At 37.3% G+C, this 26,145-nt stretch overlaps 1 long non-coding RNA gene across 1 annotated transcript in view; it reads left to right on the plus strand.

The window, feature by feature from the left end:
• Window positions 1-24,303, plus strand: part of LOC125696002 (uncharacterized) — a 36,165-nt gene extending 11,862 nt beyond the window's left edge. The window contains exon 3 of the long non-coding RNA XR_007378140.1: window positions 22,981-24,303. This is a non-coding gene — a long non-coding RNA (uncharacterized LOC125696002). The remainder of the gene's footprint in view (window positions 1-22,980) is intronic.
• Window positions 24,304-26,145: the final 1,842 nt, after the last annotated feature.

Consider the following 26,145-nt stretch of genomic DNA (forward strand, 5'->3'; position numbering starts at 1 on the left):
ACTTTTTAAAGGCCAAAAGTAGAGGAAGACAATTCTTACATGAGAAATGAAAAAAAACCAACACTAATAGCTGAAATATTAGAAGAATTACTCAGATGTAAAGTGGATAATCTTATAGAGCAATGTGGAATTTCTTTTTTTCCATTTAACCTCATTTTATGAGGCTCTACTGAGGTTTACACAATGCAGTGGCTTTTGTAGGCAGTATGGAAAAACTTCTAAAGGTAGGATTAAATGTTTGATACTGTTCCCATTTGGAGGAATTCAATCCATAATTATTCTTTGTAATGAAACCAGGAGAATTTGATAGTGTCTGCTTCAGACAGGATCAGAAAGCAGTCTGTTACTGGCCTGGTGGCACTTGTTCAGCGTTCTTCAAACCGTACCATCTTTACTACCAAAACCAGCAGTTTATTTAAACATTTTGAAAATGTTGCATTGAGGACAGCTGCAGGAAAAAAAAAAAAAAAAGCCCAGCACAGTACCACCGAAATAGAGCAGCTATTAGCAGCTGTTTTCTACAGAGAAAGCAAGAGGCACTGCCACAGAGATTTATGAAATACTGTTCTTGACATTCAGCTTTCAGATCTCAGTCAGACTCATGTAAAAACTCAAATGCTTTTTTGTCATTTGTACCTGCTCTTCAGAAATCATAAAAAGGAAAATGGACCATTTTCACTTGTGATTCTGCCTGAGTGCCTGTACACAGATTGCATTGAAGCTGATCTGAACTACTCTGCCTTTGGATGTGAATTTAAATAGACCTTTTATAACCACATTATGTGATTCAAATACATGGTCTTTGTAGTCTACAAAATGATGGGTTGTTTAATCTTCTCTCTTTTCCCCTGAAATATTACTATAAACAATAGGTTATTTCATCAAGCTGTCTTTGACACAATACGTTTTTATTGGGATTCCAAGAATTTAAAAGTGGATGCTCTCTATTCCATTTCTGAATGGGGATTTGATCAAGTGTCGAATCATTTACTGAGTATGAAATGATCAGAAGTTGCATAATCCTACGGTATCTGTAAATTAATGAGATAGCATAAATAACATTTTTGCAGTTTTTCAAGCTCAAAGATTCTTTAAGCTAAAATATATATACACATGCACATATATATTATATATAAAACAGCAAAATTCATCTAAATCCTGTTGACATCACTGGAGTTGTAGAAGTCTTCAGAACAGAATTTCTCTTCTATATCCATGCCTTAAACCATTGCAGCCATTTAAACTGAAAAAGCTAGCACTAGAAAACTGCTGAAATTTTTATATATTATTGCTCTTTACTGCTTTTTTTTTTTTTTTTTTTTTTTTTTGTATTTCCATAATAACAAAAAATTGGGAGAGTTAAGGAAGAATTGAGTTGATTATTCATGATTTTGTGAATATGGGAAAGGAGGAGTTTGGCAGTTCTCTTTCAGACCTCCCTGTCGAAGCACATATTGTAAAAATAATCTGAACTGTATCCAATGGCAAACATAGGAGCTGAAATTTTAACTCATTGGCAGCGGCATTAGTAGACTCAACACAGACTCTAGGGTTTGGATCTATTTTTCTTGTTTTTAACTGCAATAATAAAGCAACTAATATAGTTTCAATTCGTTTACCTTCTGTGGATTTCTGCTTTAATGATGGAAATTTATTCTCTTCATAATTGAAAGGCCTCAGTGATGTAAACCAAAACTCGTATGTATTTTAAGAGAGTGCAGCAAGTCCATAGCACTCTATGCACCTATAGGAACACAGGTATGTCTATATATGTATTTCACAGTGCACTTTATACCTGCAATTATTAGGAGTATTCTGTATGTGTTTATACTCTGTCTTAAATAAAACAGTAACTTCTCTTCAAAATTACTGCCCAAGGATCTCTTAAAACTGTTCAATTTAGTTGGCATTCTAGATGCCAGTGGTCACTTATTCTGCGAAGTGTATTTGTAAACAAGAAAATATCAAACAAAAATCTGTGAAAGCAGTAACTAAGCTACATATATTACAGTTTGTGTTTCTTTGGCTTTGTTTGGTTCTATTGCAAAGATTGTTTGGCCAAAAGCTAAACCTACCTATTTAGTCTCTTGTCTATCCTGCCACTGCCAAGATTGGGGTATTTTCTTTCTGGTAAGGGGAGAGTAGATAAAAAGGCCATGGAAAGTACTGAGACACAGCAGTGAGATGTGGAAATGGATGAACAGCTGTGGTGTGTGGAATGGTGGCAGCAGTTAACAAAAACGTATTAGTAACAGACAAAAACCTAGGCTGCCAAGGAGGCTTTGGCACGACAGAAGGTATTTGCACAGACCAATCTTTCCCATCTTTTCTGTGGTTGAGATGTACTTCAGAAATTTGGCATTGTGTTTCCATTCATGGATCCGCTTCAATTAATTCTACTTCTCCACTTGGAAATTCTGATTATCTCCTTGTCCCATGACTTCCCTGTGACTGCCATTGCTGTCTTCAAAATAGCCAGAATGCACCAGACACTGCTCCCCATTCAGACATTGAGCTTCCCTTAAGATCTGTTGCTTATCAGTTCTCTGTTGTTGTCTCATCAAGGAGAGCCACATGTATCACTGCGAGCTGGTAACAGGGACCATTCTCTGTGGCTATGTTTGCCCTGTTGGCAGATTTCTTTGTACCGAATGAGGAAGGTGCTGCTCATGCTCTGTTCAGAAACCCAGTTGATGGTTCTCAAATCTCAGACCCCAAACACACAAAACACTGAGAATGGGCTGCTGCTGCAAAAAGACTAGATGTTGTGCCACAGGCTGATAATAACAGGCAAGCCGTATATTACAGTAGCAAGTGGTGAAAAAATGAGCAAAATACCTGCAAACAATGGGATGTTGAGTGCGAGGAGAAGGACGATTTTATTGCTGGTGCTTCTTTCAGCAGGGAAACTGTCAATCAGATTAACCAGGCTCTGGCTTGTTTAGCTGTAGTTTTATATAATTTCCTCATATCAGCTGTCTTCTTCTTTATACAAATGTAAATAGCTGCAGTGTGTGAGCTGACACCCTTAGTTGGACTAGAATGGCATTTCTCAAGATTTACAAGAATTTCTCAGGCTTTCTTTTATTGTTGATTAAGCTGGAGGGTCTACAGACACTTGGAACTTGCTCTGATTTATGTGACGCATTCCCTGCTCTCCGGTTTACCTGTGCCTCTTGTCCCTTGTCTTCATTCTGAATCCTGCACTGACACTTCACACAGATTGTGTGTGGTGTATGCCACTGTTTTTCCATAGTTTATTCCTTTAAAATTCAGAAATGTGCACCCTGGAGTTGTACATATTCTGCCTTCCATAGCAGCAGTTGAAACTCGGCTAATAATAAAGCTGTACAGATTTTGCTTGGTTTTACGGAAGTACTGTCCTTTATCTTTGTCTCTTTTGATCAGACTTAAATGAGAATGCTATTTCCTGGGAAATGTCATACATCTTGCTGTCTGGATTTTCACCCAGACTACAGTTCTCACTTGTAATACACAATTCAGTCTCTGTCAATCAGTCACAGCTATCCAAATTAAACTAGGCAAAATGATGGACAACCTGCATTCTCTGAAATCTGACTTTTAACCTGCTTTTATCTCCATTAGAAACAGCATGAGAACTCCTCGACAGAAGAGGAGGGAGGGAAATAAAAGTTGTTTGGCTCAGAGTTTTGCTCTTTCTCAGTCAAGCATTGAAAACTATTGTCCAAAGTACACTGAGAATTAGGGAACAGCAAATTTGTGCAATTGAAAACAGTTATGTAAATTGAAATGCCAAATTTCCTGTGCCAGATGCAATATGAATTCACTGTAGGGCAAGAACTATCATTAGAGCTCCCTAGGAAAGGAGCTAGAATGGCGAAGTAATGATTTTAGGGTAATATGCTGATGTTATTTGAAAGCTGGGATCGGGATGCAAACATTTGTGCAGCATTTTGTTTTACGCAGTCCCTTGTTGATGCATCTGGTATTCATTTTAATAGCACTAATCCTTATGGACTCATTTAGTACTCATGTGGATGTCATATACACTTCCTGTAGGTGTTGTGCTGTGATGAAGCACTGGTTACTGGACACTTGAAGTGTTATCACATTTCCTTTGATTATGTAAATTTCTTCATAAGCTGTCACAATAAAATTCTTCCTGGAGTGTGTTAGCAGAAGCAGCTGTATGTGAGACCGTTGTATCAGCAGTATTTGAATAATGTCATGGCTATGGGGATTCGAGAGTAATAGACCAAGCATTCAGTTATCCTGTCAGTAAGTGCAATTTGAAAGCATTTCAAAAAAACAGTCTTGACTGTATGTAAGAATACAACAAGTGGGTGGATTTTGTCAAGGTAGCATTTTTATTTGTTTTATAAAATTAAAATCTAAAAAAAAAAAAGCGAAGGATAGGCAAGGCAATTGGTCAGCACTCACTTAATCCAGAATAATTCTACTTTCCAACTTTTGTGTGGATCGAGGGATGTGAGTGAGAGAGTGGAGCACTGTGATTTGTTCAGCTGGATGCCGGTTCGTTGTGTCTTCAGAGATTGGCTTGCGTGTCCTATATATTTGTGAAGTTTGCAAGGGCATTCATTCAAGAGTAAGAATTGTCTTGAAAATTTTCCAAAAGCCTGACTTTATAACAAAATAAATAAGTCTTGTAAAGTGATTACCTTGGGGTTTCTTGTTTGCTTTTATGTTTGTTTGGTGTTGTTTGGTGTGTGTGCATTTCTTTACATAGTATGGCTTAGGAATGTCTGACAAAACTAGATCTGAATGGGCTGGAACATTTGGTTATATAGTTTGAATTATCACTGCATTTAGGAAAGTACTTGTTTGTTAGAGCTGCTTTTAATATGTGGGTTTGTCTCAAAAATCACTGCCATTTACACACAATATAGAACTTTAAAGTCAGACCTATTGAAATTCTGCTACTCCTTAATATCTGCTATCATAACAAAAAAAAGTGTCATAACTTTCTCCTACAAACCATATCCTAGTCTGCTAAAATTTCTCACCAAGATCTTCCACTAAGAGGGAAGAATCATAGAATAACCTGGGTTAAAAAGGGACACAATGATCATCTCCTTTCAACCCCCCTGCTATGTGCAAGGACACCAACCAGCAGACCAGGCTGCTCAGAGCCACATCCAGCCTGGCCTTGAATGCTTCCAGAGATGGGGCATCCACAGCCTCCTTGGGCAACCTGTTCCAGTGCATCACCACCTCTGTGTGAAAAACTTCCTTGTAATATCCAACATAAACCTCCCCTATCTCAGTTAAAAATGGTTCCCCCTTGTCATATCACTATGCTAAACAAGCTCAGTTCCCTTAACCTTTCTTCATAGGAGCGGTACTCTAGCATAAAAATTCAGATTAATATAAGCATAACATATGGGGATTCGGGCTACTTTATGTGAAGCTGGTTCATAAATGTTTTACAATGTATCACTTCCACCTAGTTTTTCAATCTTACTCTTTGCATCCACCTGTTTCTGCTGGAAATGTAAGGAGTTAATTCTGTTAACGCCAGTAGTATATGAAAGCCTATGAGATGCTCACAGCAAGGCTGAAGCCCTTTAAAGTGTCAAAAAATAAAAATAGAAGCCTATTGTTTCTCTTCTGCATATATGTGTATATATTTACAAAACGAGAGAGGCTGAAAGATCATTTGTTCTGTAAAGCACTGCTCGACACAACTGAAATATCACCGTGCTATGAACTTTGTTTTTCTCCTGAAGCCAAAACATAAAATCACATCAGCCACTACTGAAGAAAATCAACTCTATCCCAGATATAACAAAGGTAGTGGGGAAAAAGTCCTGGATACGTCTGCAGCTGTAGAGGAGGTGTGTGTTGATGGTGCAGTTTGTGATGTATGAGGTGATACAGGTTTTCAAGCACCAAAACTTTGTCAGCAAGTCCAGCAGGAGTTTTGAGAGTATAGCCATGCTTGTGTAGCTCGAGCTGCCCTTGTAGCAAGCTTGAAAGTGCCAGCCATTGAAATGCTCTTGAAAGCAGGGCTTAAAAACCCACCTGCTGGCAGAAGCAGCCTGCAGCTCCTCATGGCACAGCATGTAAGTGAGGCAGATCAAATCACCATGAAAAACTCATCCCCTTTAAGTGGCCATGATATTGCTTATATAAAGTATTACTAAGTGTGTTTTCGACTGTTTTTGTCACTGTGTGACTGCTGAGAACTGAATTAAATTATCATTCATTCAGTCACTCATTTATGTGTTCAGAAAGGCAAGTTAAATGGAATCCTGCAGCCCTGAAATGAATAGTTTATGCTCTCTTTGGTGATGCCAGTTTTCTGAACTTATGTTCTTCCACAAGCTCATAGGGAGATAGTTCTGATGAAATTTAGGTCTTGCCCTTGTATTTCCAAAGTTCCAAAACACAGTTTTGTCTCATCTGTTTTTTTTCCCCCTCTAATGTAGACCTTACTGTGAGGGGGAAAAAATGAAAACAAAACCACATAAATACTGCAAATACAGCAGCTGATGACCAAACTAACAATTATAATCCACAATTAATTGTTTCTTGTTGATTTGAGTCCAGTGGCTTTTCTTTATCTGATATGCCCTTTTGTACTCATTTTCTCTTTGAGGTAAAGGATAAGTTACGCATAATTTTCTAGTTAACTTTTCCCTCCCTTTCCATCTACAGTCTTCCTGATGGTCCAGAAAAATCAGAAAGCAAATCTAGTACAAACAAGTACCTATGGGTGGATCTGTTTTTGTTTAACTGTTTTATTCCTGTGACTACTACGACTTGCCCTCTGTGAATAACAGCTCAAATGAAGACCTCAGTGTGTGTATGGTTATGTTTTCATATGAAGGAATATGTTACTTGCTGTGAGAATATATATTGTTTTAGCATTGAGGTAATGAGATATTATTGCCTGTTTAAAAACTGCTTTTTACTTCTAGACTGCTTTTCAGCTTTCTGGTTCCTGGGAAAATAGCTGAGGTCATAGAGGGAACTTTGCATAGCACAGTTGGATTATAGTGTCAAAAAGGAAATAATGGGGTGATCTTTATTTTATATTGATCCTAATTTGCTTATTTTTGCTGAGCTGCATCTCAGGTCACCTGTTAATGGGCTGCTGCCTAAATTACCTTTGTCTTCAAATATATGAAGCTAATGACATAATTTTTCACTACTGAGTTTTATCAAAATGATTCTGATAGAAGGGACATGCCTGTGACTAGAGCTATTTCCTTCCCATTTTAATCTATCTGCGAATGCATTGCCAAATAAAGCTCCTTACACTTCTTCACATGCTTGAGAACCACTGAACAAAATAGTATTTCCATTAGCAAATTGGAACAACTCAACATATTTTTCTTTGTGTGTGCCTGAGATATTTTTGCTATCATCAAGTTTTGTTACCTCCTAAGAATGCTGATCTCTAACTGACAGGTCTTCTGGGCTACGTTTCAGTATTATGTCCCAGCTGATGCAGATAAAAACAAAACCAGTGTTGTCAGTAAATCCTTTCCATTAGAGAGACCTACTTCCCAATTGAAGCATATCACCCAACCTTGGAAAACACATGCCAGATTCTCGCAGAGCTAAACGAAAAAATATATTTAAAATGGTTATTAGCTAAATATATTCAAAGCTAACAGTCTCGCTCTCTTTGTAGTATATACCAATAAATTTCCTTTCCTGGGGCAGTTAAAAATATGATTTTACTCATAAAAATGCAGTGCACTTAACTTTTGGCATTACCAGCTCTTCTTACCTAGACTTTCAAAAGAAAATAATTTCAAAACCAGTTGTCCTTGTTTCCATCATAGTTACCCAACTGGAATAGACAAAGAAAATTATTAACTATCAATTATGGAGATTCATTGCATGCTGTGATTCAGTGTGGGAGTGTGGATTAAGTCTGATAGCTTCTGATGGCATATTTTTTTGAGTACCTTTTGCCTACCTGATCTTTGCTTCACTACACACCAAAGTAACTGTTTGGTGGATACTTAAACTTGGTCGGAAGAGAGAATCTCAGAAAAATTCTGGATGCTTCAATGCAGCAATGGTTACACAGTTTCTTAAACAAGCTACTATCTCAGTCTTCACAAAACACAGTCTCAACATCAACAGATCTTGCGCAGTCAAGATCAGTCAAAGACTGGACTTTTCCACAGCAAAAAATATTAATCATCAGCAAATACTGTATTGTTACTGTTTCTTAATCTACTCAGGAGTCTCCACCTTTGGCTTTATCTGTTAAATATGGCAGATTTGTCTCTACCTTCACTTCTTGCAGCAGAAAAAGCTGAAATGGTCAGGATCTTAAGGATTGCAAATATGCTTACAGGTAGGATCTGACAAGTAGGTGTGGATTATCCTGACATTTTTTTTTTTTTTTCCCCAAACATCAACCAAACAATACTGTCACTGTCCATGCTCATGGCATCTGGAGTTTCCCAGTTGTTATGACTAAGAGATAAGAAGAAGAGTTATTTTTTCCTGTAGGATAATTATTTAATGAAATATTCAGAAAGTCTTTAAATCTCTGGAATCTGAATTATCTCCAGATTATGGCGCAGACAGCGTAGTGTAATGACATGTTCATCATACCATTGATTGGGTGGCTGTTACTCAGTGACCAAGGCAGAACCTCATTCTCTGAGCTGTCCATCTGGTAATTTTCATGTATTTGCCATCCCATTTCAATGGCACTGTATGTTTCCTTTTTCTCTATAGAAGGAATATACATATATATTTTCTGTGTGCACACGTGCATCTCCAGTTTCACCTTCACAAACTATGCTTATTGCAAAGGCACTCTCACAAACCTGGGTTAAGAATGAATATTAACTGGTGCTTTAAAGCTGGCTGTTATCTTTCATTATGGGTCAATTGGGAAATTACGAGAACTGATTCAGTACGAACAGCTGTGTTTATGGGGAAAAAAAAAAAAAAGGCTATGCTGGCATTTATCCATTGTCTGCCAGTAAAAGCATAAGCACATTCTAGTCATCAGATCTGTAAGACCAAAATGTAATGCTTTAATTAGCTTTGTGTTAAATCTATCTTCCTACTTTTAAGATGCTAGTGTTTCCTGCAGCTTAGATACTTCAAAATCAGGAAGAAAAATCTCAGTCCAGTAAATCAATACAGAACGTGGAAGCAACACAAGACACTAATCTTATAAATGTAATCAGGATTAGCCATTGCAGCTGTTATTGTAGTTGGTCATTATAATTTGTTGAAAGAACAGTCAAGCTTACATTGATCATTTTTCAGTCTTTGGCTGAGATAATATGAATAACAAACATTTCACAAAGAAATATTTTCTACCAGGATTTGCCAAGAATTTGAATTAAATAGGTGGTAATTTAAAACATAAAGATGAGGCAAGAAAGAGAACAAGGACATGACCACAGCATGTAGTGTAGAGTCATGTGGTGGTTGTTAGCAGTTGTACTGACACTGGGACTAAGCGGTTGTTTCAGCCTTACTCTGAATCTGGCCTACCTGAATGCTTTTAGCCAATTAATTTGAATATAAAACATAATAGAAATGTCTCTACTACTTAGAAATTTTGTAAAATTTGGATTTGTAATCAGATTCTAATGCGTGCTCAAAGCACGAATGACTTCAGGTTGCATATGGTCTTGCTCAGTAGATTTTGAAAATTTAATTACATTAGTTCACAAGTCTATATATATATATATATATATATATATATATATACACACACACACATTAATATAAAAAACCTTCAGTAAAAATTGTTATTCCTTCTGAAATTCTGGTTTCTTTGATAATAAAATAGTAAAATTTTAAGAACCGGCTCATCAATAAAGTGCTTATTTTCTTTAAACTTTTATTCAAAAGGTGAAAAAAAAATTTAAAAATGTTTTGTACAAAAAGAACTTCTGTTTTTCCTACCATCCAAATACAAATAATTTCTTGTTTTCCAGTTAGGGCTCCTGCTGTCTGGAGAATTGCTAAGTAAAACCACTACAAGAAGGGGAGGAAAGCTCTGGTATTTTAAAAATACTCTCTGTAAATTCAGTACTTTATGTATGCTAAGGGAGGAGCGTGTAACTGTTCCTGCTTTCACACATTTATTCTTTGCTTTTTTTGCAGAGTGGTAAATAAAGCACAATTTAAACATGAATGCTTTTCAAGTAGCAGGAGTATGTTTTCAAACATCGATTTGTAATTCTACCCTTGAGTCGACTTGTGCAAACCAGTCTGTGGCTTTTTGAGTTAAATGGTTATTTTTACTTTAGTTTTGAAAGTACTGACTTGCAGGTAAATTGTCATGGCAGATTGCTGTTAAGGAGGTGGATATGGTCAAAGTGAAACAATTAGAAGCATTTACAGAATCTTTCAGTTCCTTGCTGCTTGAAGGTGTGGGAGTGGTAGAATGGTGCAATGCAGATTTGACAGTCAACATGGAAAATAAAAGGTTCTCCTTCTTTCACAACAAATAGTGGATTATTGTGTACTTCTTAGAACAAATCCATGGCATTGGAGACAGGATTAGGAGCCTTATAGACTTCCAAAAGTAATTTCCAGGTCAGAACCCCATGTTGGCATGCAGGGAATATCAAGCTGGAATCCTTTTTGGTGGTTTCCAGGTTTGCAACAGAGGGGAAAGCATACTCTGTTCATTCTCAGCTAAGTTCACTTGTGTAAGCAAAGACCAGATTTTGTTCTGCCTGATCTCAAAACATCCAAGGGTATTTTAAATTTCTGTGTTTATGCGTGTGGTCCCAGCACAATGGCATGTGTGTTGGATTTGTTTCTCTGTATTCATGGCACGTCCACCTGCATCCTGTACTGTCATAGCACAGGTCACTGGTGGCTGCCAATTAAAACACATCACTTGTGTTTACGTACTGCACTGAAATGTGCTGGGATGAGATACTGAAGTTTCTTTAGTCTTGAGCTGTAAACTTCTATGAATTAGTATGCAGAAAAGCACACAGAACATGTCTGGATGCTCAGGTGTGTAAGGTTGTTTCTGTAAGATCCAGTGCTTCTACAGGTCCTTGTCACAGCTCTCCTAAAGCACAGAGTCCCTTGTTGATCTTTGAAGAAGGCAGACATTTTCTACAATAGTTTCCCTTGAGTCAGTACTTCCCCTTTTTTATTTATGTTTCTTTGTCATGTGTGTACAAAGCTTGCTTGTACAATAAGCTCTTACTACAGAAAGTTTGAAAATTCTGATGTGCTTTCTACTGGATTTGGGGAAAGTATTTTCCTTCTTTGAGTTTATGCCCTGGTATTCAGGGTTCAGGAGTTTGCTTATTATTTTTTCATGTTTGACGCAAGTTAGAAGAATTAAATTTTTCCTAGGAAAAGTGCCTCGTCTTGAATGTCCTCCCTTGGAAAACAAACTTATGCTACTATTTGACACAGTTGGTGGTAGGGTGGCTTTGTTCTGAGAACATTTTGTCCTTTGATATCAATACAGATTTCTTTATTGGTTCCAGTTTGGGGGACACTAAGAGTTGTTCTTTCAGGAGCGTTGTTTGCTGTCTTCTTTCCTAGAAACTTAAAAGCTACTTCAGTTTAACAGTTGCAAAATACTGAGGTGGAGGGGAGGAGTGTGTTAGTGGCTGGAGAGACTAATTTCAACTAATATTGTTGTGAAAATAATTGGCCCAAACGTTTCTGGCATCTCTCCTTTGAGAATGTACTCTTTTCCTCCCTCAATTCCTCCTAACAGGTCACAAAGAATTGTACCAGACAGTAAGCTTGGCAATGAATTGAATACATTTCTGATTTTTCTTGTGTTGTTTTCCCAGTTCAGAACACTTTACTCTGACTTAAAATATTCTTATTTCCCCTATAATCAACCAGCACAGAGGAAGATTATACACTACCCTAGATTGTAGTGTGTTGGCTACCTCACAGATTATGTGATGGGAGGATAGAGTTTGGAAGTGCTCTTTCCTGAGAATCCGTTACTGACCAGATGTGTCTCCTGTTACCAAGATCCTTAATTGTTGTTTCTTACTAGGTCACAGTAAATAGTAGAGCTGGAATGGAAAGGTAAAGAAGGAAGTAAAATAGCTGTATGTTTGGATACATATACATTGTTTAGAATGTATCTACAGCTGCATTTTACATCTTTTCATGGAATGACATAACAAACTTTGTATCAATAGTTTTTTGTTGTTAGTGAATGTAAGGAACATAATGACAGTTTTGACCTCTTTAAAATAAAACGGGGATTTGGGATTTCTGTGTTCTTAATATTTAAGTCCTAACAGATGGATTGCAAATTTGTGATTCAAAGAGGACACTAAATTCTCTTATTTCATTGTCTTGGGAAGAGGCACAGTTAGATTATTAACTTTTAGCATAGCATTACCATTCTCACAGTGTCACTCTGTTTTAAAATTCTCCAATTAAAATTCCTTGTGAGTCAGAGTTGTTTCTGATCCAGTGTTCCAAAAAGCACGTACGTGAAAGGAATGAAGGGTTGGCATAAAATATGATTGTGTATTCCCTATGCTTGCTCTGATGTTCTAACTAGTAGGTGTTTCCACATGGATGTTCAAGTTTTTCTGTACCTCAAGGGAGGGAACACTTTTCTTTTTGGACATAATCACGTAACCCAACATCCATGAGCTCTTATTGGGGGGAAAAAAAAAATTCCCCTCTATGAGAGATCTGTTCAGTGGAAGGAAACGAGTATCATTTCTTCATAAGCCACAAATGCTATCTTCAGGAATTTTTGTTGCTGTGATGCAGTCATTATCATTTACTTCTTCTACAAACATAACAGTAAAAACAATGGTTTAGCTTGGTTTGCGAAAACCTTGCCTGCTTAGCAACAGTTGAGGAAAAACTCTGCAAAAGTATAGGAATATTTACTAACATTGGACTTCAGAATTGCAGCATGGTGCAGTTTTAGAGAATTAGAGAATTCTAGGTTTCTGGGCATACAAAGAAGATGCATCTGTTTGTGTTTGCTAGATGATAATATATTTTTGATCATTTAGCACTCACTTAAGAGTCTTGTGTTATTATCTCACAAGAAAACGTGATTATTTGCGTTCTCAAGAAGTCTGTTAACTTTTTGTCATATAGATCATCTGTCAAGTCCCCCTCGTTCACTTGCGTGCATTCAAGTTTGCAATTTATATAGGGAAAGATAACTTCTTTGTTCAGTCTCTCACTACTCTAGTTCAAATCTTCTGAGAGATTTACTTAATGTTTATTTCTGATAATAATTAGCTCTTTTATTATCTTAGTAGATTTGTTCTTTGGTGTGTTTTCTCTCTGCTTTAGAAAAACCTCCCATTTTTGAACTGTTGTTTTGCTTGTTAGCCAACCACTCCCTTTCAAAACAAGTCTAATTAGTTTGTGCTTACTGACTCTTTTCAAGAAACTGCATGATAGTTTTCTCTTGTACTTTTGGTATCATTATTTGATTAAAAAATGGAAACTTCATTACTACCAAAGTCTATCAAAACATCATAGCTTTAAGTAAATTCTTAGTAATTTTTCTCTGTAGTTCTTTAAAGCTGTTATCTTGCAGGGCAACAATTACTGATACTCAACTGGAACAAAATACCTCTTGATTAGATTACAGGGCAAAGTAACTAAGCTGCTGTGTCTCATATTCTCCATGACGGAAATCTAGGAGAGTCAGCAGCAAACAGTGTCAAGGATATGACTGTATCTTTGCAAGAAGTGGGGATAGTGGGACATAACCGTACAAAAAAGTACAAAGCTTCAGCTGTAATTTAGTCCCACAGTGTTTCATGTTATTTATATTCAACTCTTCCTCTCCCAAAATCAGATCAGAGGATTTGGATTGCAAATGAGTAATGCTATAAGCAAGAGAATCTATGCCCCATCCATAGTTCACTCAAGGGGAGACATTCATATACCTGTGTATATAAAGAGCTAAGAACAAGATCTGACTCCCTACAAAGAAGGGAGTATTATATACTTGCACATAACACAGCAAGGCAGCTGAAGTCTCCCCCTAACACAATGTGTAGTTGAGAAGAGATCTTAAAATTAATGATGTATTTTGTACGTGTCTTTCACTCTGGAAATAAACGCTCTCTTTGTTCATGTAATAAGTTAATTTGAAATGTTATTTACTCCTATCCAGAATTTAGTGGTTCACTGGATAAAAATAAATTAAAATAAATAAACAGATCTCCAAAGAAACACACTTTGCACGCTTTGGCTTTGTATGTTTTGTGTTTTGTTCTTTTATCTTGACAGGCAAAAGGAACTCTTTTAGAGATTTTGCCAATACAATAAGGCATGGGTGATAAAACTAAGCATGGAAAATTGTTTCATCTCAGAGAAAGATTGAAATTGGAAATTGTTTCTCTGACATTGCGTTTACAGTGGAGTGATACCAAAAAGTTGAAATCTTTATTGTGCAGATTTTTTTAAAATGAATTACACAATTTTTGTGTTAAGGTGATTGTTGTGAGCAAACAGACCTGTGCATTTATTCTAAATTTCTTCACATGTGTGAGGAGAGGAAGAACGAGCAAGAGCATTGCTGACAATCAGGACAAAAATTCTGAAACAATGTGAGAAGAAACATTATCAGGAAAATTAACTCAAGTAAAACTGTTTCTCTCCATTAGATACTGTAAAATATCTGACTGTTCTGAGATTTTTTAAGTAGGGCTAAGTTTAATGTGAAGTTTGGCTTTGTCTATTCCACTCTTTTGCTTAGGTTCTGGATAAGTTGGCATCAGGAAATTCTGAATAAAACTTGTCTTATTACACCCTTTTCTTCATTCTGAGCTTGTGTGTTGTACAGTTGCTTGCACTGTGATAGGCCTAGCACTCAGTTTCCCCTCTCAAAAATAGCATGAAAGAAACCTTGGGCAAACAGTGTGGCCAAAGACTTCCCTCAAAGGGCCCAGATATCATCTGCTTGAAGGACTGGTGGAATCTATAGGTGTCTATAGCTCAGACTGCAAAAAAAGAAGAGTTATGGGCATAGGAAGCCCAGACTGGTCCTCAGCTTCACTCGGCTCACACAGATTAGGTAGAATATAGAGCAGCCTCTCTCTTATCTCATACAGGTGGAACTCTCATCTCCTTGCAGGTGGAACTTTTGTACTAATCTGATGTAATCTTGGGGATAGCCAGTACTTTCCTCACCAAGCCCAGACCTTGAATGATGAGATGAGTTTCTAAGTATTATTGACAGGACTTAAAAGAATCTAGGAGTTTAAGCACTTCAGTATTGTTTTACCAGCTGTCTTATGCACAGTGGTACTATGACCTTCACTTCCTTCTAGTGATGCAATTCTGGTCTTAAGACCCTAGAGATTGCTTCTTTATTGGGAAGAACCTAATATTTCTTCATCTATGCAACTTGCACATGTACTATACAGTGTCTGTGTTATAAGCTGTGAGTTGGAAAGTACACCTCATAATTAGTTCTTGACCTGACAAACTTGGAAGTCAGAGAAGGCTTTGTCAAGAACCAAGAAATGAAGGTTCAGAACAATCCGAGGTTCAAATCCAGGAGGCGTAGGGTTAAAAGCTGGGGTAAAAAGTCAGGAGTATACCTGCACTCAGGTGGCACAGAAGGCAATTAAGAGCAAGTAGCAGAATTAGCTCTTAAATATTGCTAGTTGGCTGTAAATTCGCTGCTCTCTTCAGCTTATTGGATTACTGGTTGCTGAAAAATGCTTGATTGGAGGTTCTTAGCTTGAAGTGCCAGTGTGGTTCCTTTCACTTGCAGAAGGACAGGTGATCACTCCTCATGATGAATACAAGCAATGGTACTGAGCAAAATGCTTTCACAGTCAGTTCCTGACACACCACTTCAGTGCACGAGCTGGAGCTTTTCAGTACCTGTACACTTTGAATATAGAAAGATCCTACTTATTTTCTCATTTCTGACTTCTGAGCAGTCTCATTTCGCAGCCACATTCTAGTTCTGATCATGTGTTTTACTATTATTATTAATGTCCAGCGTGTCAGTTTTGGTAAAGGAGCACCTCAAGCTTCTTCAAACCCCCTACCCATGAATATAGCTTTCTAGTGATTTAGTACTGATGCTGACTGGCAGAACTGCCTCTTTGCATCGTGGTGTCTTGACAAGAGTGTAAAACAACTTTGAAACTTAAGTGAAAATGCAGCATCTTAGTTTCTGAGGAAGAACTAAAGACCTGCTGAAGAAATGTCATGCACAGTATAGAAGGGATTTGTGAAATTGGTTGTACAAAGACTAACAAGTGAAACTACACTGGGAATTGCAAAGAAGAGACCACGGAAATATTGTTATGGAATCTGGGGTGGTTGTTGCCTACGGCTAAATCTGAAACCCTTGAAAACTTATACCAGCTTTAAAGATTATATGGGAATTGTAAGTATCAGAGGGGAACAAAACAGTTTGTTTAGGAAGTACAACAAAGCACTTCTTGTTTTGCACTCAGAGATTCCAGTTAGAAACACATCAGTGTATGTTACATTTATAAATCTTCTTTGATGGAATTGACACAGCAAGTGAGTCAGTTACTTGGTTGTGTTTATTTGTTTTTGTTTTTTCTTTTTCAAATACTTACCTAAAGAGTTTCCAAAACTACGGCTTTGCTACTTTCCGAATCTTCAGACAGATCTTCTTTTATCGAGACAGCAAGAAGAAATGCCTAACAAAAAAACACATTGAGATTTTAGAATAGCCTTCATATGTGGCTGAAACTGACTGTAGAAGTTGAGAAATGAGAGTATAAATGTATGTCCTAGAAGGCAGAGGCTGCTGGAATAATTTATGTGGAATTGAAGTGGGCAGCTCATGTATGTGAACAGAAGAGTGAGCACTTGCAAGAAATACATGGTACTTTTTATTTTGCTCTTAGTTATTGGAACAGGCTTTCTAGGAGCCACTGTCCCTAAAGCTATTTGATAGATGTGTGGATGTAGCTCTGAAGGACATGGTTTAGTAGTGGACTTGATGATCTTAAGGGTTTTTTCCAACCTGAATGATTCAATGACTGTACGATTTCTTGTGTATGCCAGGTTTTGAGAGGATGCATAGTAGCATTACCGGATTTTACCAGTTTTTGTGTTTTATTTTTTTTTTAATACCATTCTCCTGTGCCTTTATGCCAGTTGCATCTTTTCTGTATGTTTTAGTTTAATTATCCAATAAGGATGTCACAATGAAGTGTTATTTTTTGTTCTAATGTTTCACAGTGACAAAAACTGCCACCATAAAAATCTTGTGAGTAAAGTTAGATTGATGCTATGCAAAACTGAGATTAGTGGAGAGCTGGTTCAGCAAGAACAGCAAGTTATGCTATGACACCTGTAGACATCACTGTGGTTTAAGTAGCACTAATTTCTTATCAAAGGAGCTGAAAAACTGAAATTTCATACATTGACTCTATAGGAGACTCCATCACAGCTGAGATAATATTTTTTCTAAAGAAGTTTTTACTGTGTCAGAGCATTATTGAAGCGATAAGAATTAGTCTTTATATATCTTGAGGCTGAGATTTTGTCTTTCTTTATAGTTCAATGGTGATAGGAATCAGACATCTCTGTGGAGAATGTTTCCACTTGGCAACAATGTCCACTGATGCTAATGCTGTTAATGATGTTAACTGTTGATGATTAAAAATAAGGGAGTACTAACATACATTCCTGTGGTTATGGAAGTGAGAAATTTTAGAGAATGTATACTTGGGAGAGTTTCTGATAAGAATTCAAAGCTTCTTTGAGATGCTCTGAACATTCAGATTGGTTGGATTTGTTTTGCAGTCTTTCTGAGAGACGTATATTCATAGAATACATGTAGATGGCATGTGTTACAATGGTTTGCAGCTCTGCTGGTTCTTACTGTAAATGCTAACAAAGAATCAATCCTCTGAATGCTTAAAAATATGGGAAAATGATTGGACGGATTGAAAAATAGATAAAGACTTCAAAAAGGAGCTTTCTTATGTGTGGACAGCACTGACCATGTCTTGACAGCCGCTTTTAATTTTCTCTAAGATGTAGTTCAACTGCCACAGAAACAGTAATGTATTCTTTCTTCTCTTCCAATCTGCAATGCCAATCAGGCCCCCAGGGTTACTATTCTTGCTAATGTGCTGATGTAAGAGCAAACTTGGTAGCATATAAAGATGGAGAAGACTGCCCTGGAAAAAGGGACAGAAATCGCTCTAGGTTTGCAGTATTCTTTCCCCTGGAGAAACAATATCTTATACAGCTCATAAAAAGAGAGAAGAATCATCCAGAGTTGCTGTTCTTCTTGCGGATATTTAAGGGTTGTCTGAAGTAGAGACAGAAAAGCAGGGAGAATTTAGAGTGCAGAATGAGAAATTTTGAGTAATATCTCTTGATAGAACCAAAGTGGAGGAGGCTTGGCCAGAACTTCATCTCATATCAAACATCTTTGTTAATGCATCCAAACCTTAAGAATGAACTGACGTCTGACTTAGCAAGCTGACTATGTTTTAAAGCAGGAAATGAAAGGTAATTGCTCACAGATGACATGGCGATCTGTGATAACTGGAACTGTAATACTAGTTTCAGGGAAAAAATTCTCCACTTGCTCTATGAATGTAGGTTTCTGATATTTCATAAGGAACTAAATGCTTTCCGGAAGCAAACTATAACTTTTAAAAAGGCTGGGATGCAAACCATATTATATACATCAACATCACACTTCTTGTGATATTGGCTTCTGTTTAATACCTTAATTTGCTATATCTGGCTGTGGTGTCTACCAAAGCAACAGATCCTGCAGAAAATGTAGATGGTGCTGTACACCCATCCTGCAGCATATAAAGTAAGACTCTTGTCTTAGAGTTGTAACAGAATCTGCGAATTATTGCTGTAACCACTTAAAAATGCCAAAAACACTTTGTGAATTAGGTGGAACAGATTAATCAACTACTTTCATTTTGCAGAGTGAGCAAAACTGACTTTTCAAGTGACTTCAGTGCTTATTAAAAGAGAAAACTGCAGCTTAATTAAAGGGGCAGGCAAGTAGAGCCAAGAATGAGTAGGAAATAATGTCACTGCCTGCCTTTTTTAAGCAAAACAAGATGATAGTGAGAGTAAAATATTAGTAAATAAATAAAATGTCCTGAGAAGGGTCAGACTTCTCCTTCATGACACATCCAAGTCATAGGTCAGACCTCCATTCTGCATATCTGAACTCATGAATAAAATGTCCTAATTCAAAACTGCTAAGGAAAATAACAAACAAACAGACAGTGGGTAGAATCCCACAAGAGCACTGAAATGGAGAGAGGTAACGAACATATCTCTCCAACTTTTAATATGCTTTTTACTGTCATCTTTAACTCAACATGTTCTTCAAACCCAGAATACTCATGCCAAGCTTCTTTAAAAAATGGAATAATCTATCTTGTGGCAAAATACATTTTACTGTGTGTTAATAGGAAAGCCTCCTTTTATTAGCATGAAATTGTCCTAAGCCAGATAGCCTACTCAAAACCCTAAATATTTCATCTGGTTTCTAACCAATGGACAAGACCTCACTCAGGACTTCTTTATGTTCTATGGTTTTCTTTCTTCCAGAATATGTTTTTACAGTAACACCTCCTTTGTAGATGTGGGCTATCAACATGAGCATTATGAATTCTGTTTCTTCTAGGGCTTTGTAGTTCATCTGTGTAAGAACTCACATCAGTCCAAAACATGACTCTAAGTGTCTGATCTTTTGGCTTTGTGTTGCCCTGCTGCTGATCACATAATTTGTTCACAAAGCCTCTTAGGTTCAGTCAGCCCTGAGGATTTAGAGTGCAGTCAACCTAGATAGAAAAAAGAAATTTGTCAAAAATAGGTGTTTGTTTTCAATAAGTTTCTTTAGTGTATGGACACACTCACTTTTGAAGGTAGGATGTTTGCATGAATTTTCATTCTAGGATCATTTTACTTAGGGTTTTCTTGTTTAACTGAGGTGTTGAAATCTCTGTTTTCCTGAACAATTCAAATTGTTTTTATAGAATAGCACTAATATGAGAATAATTTATTGCAGACACGTGCATATTTATAAAGTAATCCTTATTATCTGCACTAATGCTTGAAGTTATTAAGATTTGAGGATATCATTTAGGGGTCTCAGGAATTTCATACATTTGGATTTAAGTCATCAGTGTCATTCTTTCAGCTCCGATTTGAGTGTATGTTCCAGTTTTTTAATAACAGCGTATTCCTAACACATTACTGCTTGTGACTAATTTTTTGTGGGATTCAGAAAGTACATTTTGTCTTGGAAATATCACTTCCTTATTTCTGATATCCCACTGCTAGGGGGGAAGAGGAATTATCTATTCTGATGATAGCACAGATTGTCCAAGTCATTTTTAGCTCAGTGCACAGACCATTGTTCATATCACAGCTTTAGAGATTCTTTATATCCAAAAGCTTTGGATATGTTTCCTACGGAATGATATAATGATACACGTTCTGGGCATGAAAAGTGATGTCCAGGGCCTACTTAGTAATTGTTCTTAGTTGGGGCCGACAACTTGTGTCAGTGAAAGCTTTGTTTTTGAAACCTCTGGAAGAAACAAGACAGATGAGTGAAATTCTTCACTTCTAAAAAGAACTAGTATTTGGCCACTGCAAAATCTGGGGCAACTTTTCTTTTTTCTTTCTGTTTCCATAATTTGCGTGCCCAGATTGCCATCTAGGCTTCCTGTACCAGTGGATTCAGCAGGGCAGTTGCACGCGGCTAGAAGAGTTGCTAAGAGACAAATAGTGAGCCCGTCTCTGGGCGCTGCACACCCTCAGCTCTCTAGACCTAGTGGGCAACTGAATGGGAAAAACCTTTAACATAAAGTACAAATAAAGTAAGAAATCATGCATGATAAAAAGCTTCTTGAAGTGACACTTTTTACCCTGGCTCATTGCACTGGCTTTCTAGTAGTCTAGAACCTCTTCCTGCTGTCACATAAAGGAAAGGATTTTGCCAGAAGCACCAATAGGAGACAATTTGCTTCCTTTCTGGTGTTGAAATCAGTCCAGCAGTATCCTGTGTTTTATATAATGTCTCGTCCTGAAATAGCCTTTGAGCATTTTACAAATTGTGAAGAGACCCCAGGCAGATCACAGCTCATTGTGTTTCTTTTCCAGTATAAGGCAGCCTGAGAGCTGCAAACTGACATTTAGGTTCCCTTGTTGCACCCAATCCTGTTTTCCCATCCATTCAACTTTACAAAGAAAAAGTACTCCCTGTTTTGAAACTGTGTTCCCAAATACCCTTTCCTTAAATTAGATTGCCTGCAACCTGTCAATCAAAAAAAAAAAGTTGTTTTCAGCGTGGAGAAGCAAGACTTCCAGTAGGGCAATCTCAGTAGAGAGAACACGATCCAAGTTGGTGCTCATCTTCACATGACTGATGAACGCAGCCATATCTTCCAAAAGGGAGGACTCACTTTGGCTCTTGGTTTCACTCCCCTCCCTTCTGTTGAATCTGTTCCACTTACAGGAATCTGTTGTAAATTTGCTGACCAAGTGAGGGGCAAAATGACTCTTAGTGTAATTATTTGGACACTTATCAGGGAAAAGAAGAGCGGGTGTAAGTTACTGCCTTGGAGAGGGTTTGCATTTTACAAAAAACCAGCAATTGGATAAATTACCTGTCCTGATTTTGGAGAAAGACCAGGAATTTGGAACTTTGTATTTCCATATTTGCTGTAGTCATTAGCTAGAGAAACAAAGTTATCTACTTTTCCTCCAAGGGCAGCATCAAAATTGGCATTCTCTGCAGTACGTTACTTACATGAGAACTTCTGAGAATGAGCAGGAAGCCTGGCAGATGGGCCTGATGGAGAGCATGGTTTTTTCATGAAACATACCCTTTGAATGCGTGTTTAAGCAAGTGATCAAACTTCACCAAATAAGTTTGATCTCGCTTCTGAGCTTGATTCCAGATCTTTCTTCTGAGCTTGATTCCAGATCTTTCAAGCTTATGACTAGCACTGGAACAGACAGTTCCTCTCCCACTGTTCCTATCCGTTCTTGTAATGTTATCTCCCCATCAGATATGGAGCTTCTTAGCTGCTAAGACAACACAATATAGAAAGCAAAATATTGTATCCATTTGAAATGTCCTTAGAAATGCAGCTATCATGGGTAATTGTATGAGACTCACCTGATCATTAAAATGGTTGTGATCTAAATTTAGTAGCTGTATTCAAAAGATAAAAAAAAAAAGAAAAAGAAAAACCTGCATATGCTCTCCTGCCCCCTCATATCACATTGAACAGTAATTCAGTACTGACTCAGATTTTCCTACTGACTCACACTGTTTCCTGCAGGAAAAAAGAATCTCAGGAAACAGAAATCTTACAATTCCAGGTACAATGTACTGCCCTTGAGTCTTTGTGCTTTCCCAGAATGTGCCATTAGCATTAATCAGCAGCTAAGGAACAGCTCAGCAGAGAATGCTAATCTAGTGCTAAAGAATCTCTCCCTTCCCCTCTCCTTTTTATGTTCGCTTTTTTTTTGTTGTTGTTGTTTGTTTTTATTCATTTGTTTGTTGTGGGAGTGCTAGGAAATGATATATAGCAGCTATTCCCAAAGGAAAGTGAATTAATTTTAGTGTTGTAAATGAATCTGAAACAAGAACAGTTTGGATTTAATCTGCTGCTCTGATTTTAGAGCACTGACTTAAATCTGGAGCTTCTGTGGCTAAGGCACTCAGCTGGACATAGGCAGTCAGTCCTGAGTTTTATATTATACCTCCAGAAACACCATTTTCTGTATCTTAAACATGCATATGGTCTTGGGAGGCAGAGCAGCAACCTCTAACACTTCTCTGCTTTTCTCCTGACCCTGGGGTTCTCATACACCTCTCTGCACAAGCAGGTGGTATCTACTAAAATGGTGAAGGATGCATCCCATTTCACATACACTTTGCCTCGCTATGTGCTCTTCTAAGAGCCTGGAAGTTTTGTGTGAGTGCTATAATTACTAAATTAGGCCTCCACTTGAAATAGGAGAGCTGATGTTATTTATTTTCTTCCACAGCTGCATCCTTACAAGTGAGCCCTGCTCACTGGTTTGAAAATCATACTTTGTAAGCATCTACTCCCAGGAGAGGATTTAATCCTGAAGGAGTGTGGACTTCTGCCCAAGCTCTGATGCGTTATGTCTCAAAGAGATGGAAGCTTTCAAATGGATCCTGAGTTTAATTTTTCCTGCTGGCTGCCTCTAGAATGCTCCTCTTGCATCTTGATGCATCTTGTTATTCTGACTTCTGGTCTTTTAAAGGGTTCTCAGTACTCAAGCAGGAGTTGAGTTTGGCAGGCATCTAAACATGGAGTGCTGTGCTTTTTACGAAGATACCACCATATCCCTTATTTAATCTATCGTAGGTAGCTTGATATGTATATTTAGAGACCTAAGTCAAAGATAGGACTTTTGCCCAATGATTTCATGTGTGACTTTTAGAACATGTGACCTAAATCCATTCAGTATCTCAGCCTATCATCTGTTTTCTTGGATACCCTGCTGTTTATCGTGCCTGGCTCCCATCTCAAATTTTTCAGTTTGGATTGCAAGCTGCTTTAGATAGAGATCATATTTTTCTGCTTGTCACATGTTTAACACACAGTGAAGTTCTGTCCCCAAATCTATAACTAGTATCAGAGCTAATTCTCCAGAGGCAGAGGATAAGGCCACAAAGGTTGCTGGAGTTCAGGTCTTTTGCCTTTAAAATTTTTTTTAGGAGGGACCGAAAGCACTGCTTTTTGGAGAAACCAGCTCATTTTCTATGATAGTAGTCAGTCCCAAAAAATATATGTAAATAGCTTGAAAAAACACCTCAAATATCTTGTTGCCAGCAGCTTTATGAAGGCTCCTGTCCCTGTGCTGGTTCATATATGCAGATGCGGCACTTGGTGCCTCTCAGATTGCTTGTCATTTTATGTAGAGACTCAGTCTAGCTGCTGTGCTTTCTCTGCAGTCATAGCCTTAAAGAGCTGGTGATGCACCACCGGCGATAACCTCAGCAGCGTTCCAGGGAGAAGCTGTCAGGATTTTGTTTTCACCTTTTTCTGACTAACTGCAACATCAGAGTATTTTACAGAACTTCTGTGGCTATTCTCTTGATAAGCATCAAGGTTTACAGTGATGAATAAGTGAGTCATTCATTAGTGCAATATTTTAATAAGCTTTTCTCTGATCCGCCTTAATGTGAATCAGAAAGTTATGATTGCACTGTACGCTAAACTGAGACCCAGTCACCTCGTGTTTGAAAGTATCACTTTGTTCTTTCACTCAGGCATTAATTTTGGTTTATCTGTGGAAATTCAGCATTTGCAGTACATGCTCTGTGGAATTTGTGTAGAAGTTAGGCCAAATTTTACTGCTTTCTTTCTGGTCATGTTCCTTTGTTCTACCCTGTCTTGTAAAAAATGAAATATAAATAAATTCATAATAAGGCTATCTGAAATTAAGTAGTTATGCTGCTCTGCTGTCTTCATGGTAATGATATTAACTGTTCAGTTTTTCCTATTCTGCAATGTCTTCTAGATTTAATGTCTTCCTGCAACTTTGCTTAAATTTCCCACTGGGTGGCTCCACAAAAGTAGAGGGAAGTTTAGTTCTTCATGCTTCCCAGATACTCTAATTTTGTCAAGAGTAGCCCCATCTTTTCAGGCTAATGAGTCTTCTTTCCATTGTTCTTTCAGGTCCTTTCTGTAGTTTCTACTGTCTGTGCTGTGAAAAGATTGTTTGAATTGAATTTAATCCACACAGTTGAAACAAAATGGGAGTATAAATTTTACTGGCAAAGCTTCTACTCATTTTAATTTGATTCTTGGTTTGGGAAGGAGTGATAAATAAAAACCTTCCATTGGGCCTAACCTGAACTGCTGTCATATAAACCATCCTGTATTTATATCATAACTTCTGCAAATAATTCTATTAAATTCTGGTTGAGACAAAACTGGATTGTTGCACAGAAAAACGAAAAAAAAAATACAAGAAAGAAAACTCCATCAAACAGATTGAAGAAAGTAGCCAAATTAACTGAGGGAGAGAGTTGAGATGGTGAGTCAAATAGGTATTCAAATACACATAAGTCATGTTCCAGATATGTGAATTGTTGTGGCTGTACGTACTTGCTCTTCAAAGAGTGGCTGTTAATAAATATTTAGTTCCTTTCCTCTGTGTATGCTTTCTGAAGCAAGTATAAAGCAGTTCCAAGAACTTAGCATCAATAAGATTATTACAGTAATAATTAAGAAATAGAAGGGTCATCTTAATATAATAGAAAATAACCCTTCTTTAGCGATGGAATCAAACAAAATGGTAGCTTGTGGTTCTTACTGCTGAGGAATGAGGTGTTCTGCAGAGAGGCTGACAGAAATTTATTTCAGAAACCTTAATTCCTGATTCCGATTGCTTAGAAAGAGAACTTTGAGTTAAATAACCATTAGCATGAGATGTTAATGGGAGGAGGAGAACATGTGAGGGAACAACTAGCAGATCGCCCAAGCAGAAAGTAATCTTTGAGTTATTGAGCAAATGAGAAAGACTGGTTACGTGTTCTGTGTGGTTGAGCTTATCCCATGGTTTGTTTTCTTGGCTTTTTTTGCCCCACGTGACTGAATTTTGAATTTTAATAAAAAAAGCTAGAATAGAGAAGTTCATTTGGAAAGGACCTTTAACCATCATCTAGTCCAAGAGCAATTTGGCGTAAAGCACTGAATGGGAGCTTATGGTATTTTTATTTATCTCTTGCCTACTTTTTCTGTTAATATTTTGCAAACTCCCCCCAGTCTTCATCCTCTTCAGTCACAGTTGCAAGAAAATGAATGGCAATTTGCGTTTTGTGAACTGGCAGTCCTACACACTTTTCTTTTCTCACTTGACAATCATCAAGTAACTTCAGATAAAGTGAACCTGCCATTTCTGTATTTATTTAACACAAATTCTTCTAAGTTGTGAGTAGAATGACTTCTCTCAAAATGTTCAGCTTGTGATGTTTTGAGGCATTTTCATCATATTTTCCTGTTGTTTTGTATGTTTATTGTTTTGTTTTGCCTGCCGCAATTGTGAATAATCCTAAAGCTCTGAGTTGTTTGCAGATTTGTTTGTAAAGTTATTCCATTTTTAGTATGTTGAAGAACTATTTTGAAGATCTTGAAAGATGTAATTAGGTTTCAAGATTTGTATACTTTGACAGAA

The sequence above is a fragment of the Lagopus muta genome, chromosome 7, assembly GCF_023343835.1.
Source record: "Lagopus muta isolate bLagMut1 chromosome 7, bLagMut1 primary, whole genome shotgun sequence".
Lineage (NCBI taxonomy): Eukaryota > Metazoa > Chordata > Aves > Galliformes > Phasianidae > Lagopus > Lagopus muta.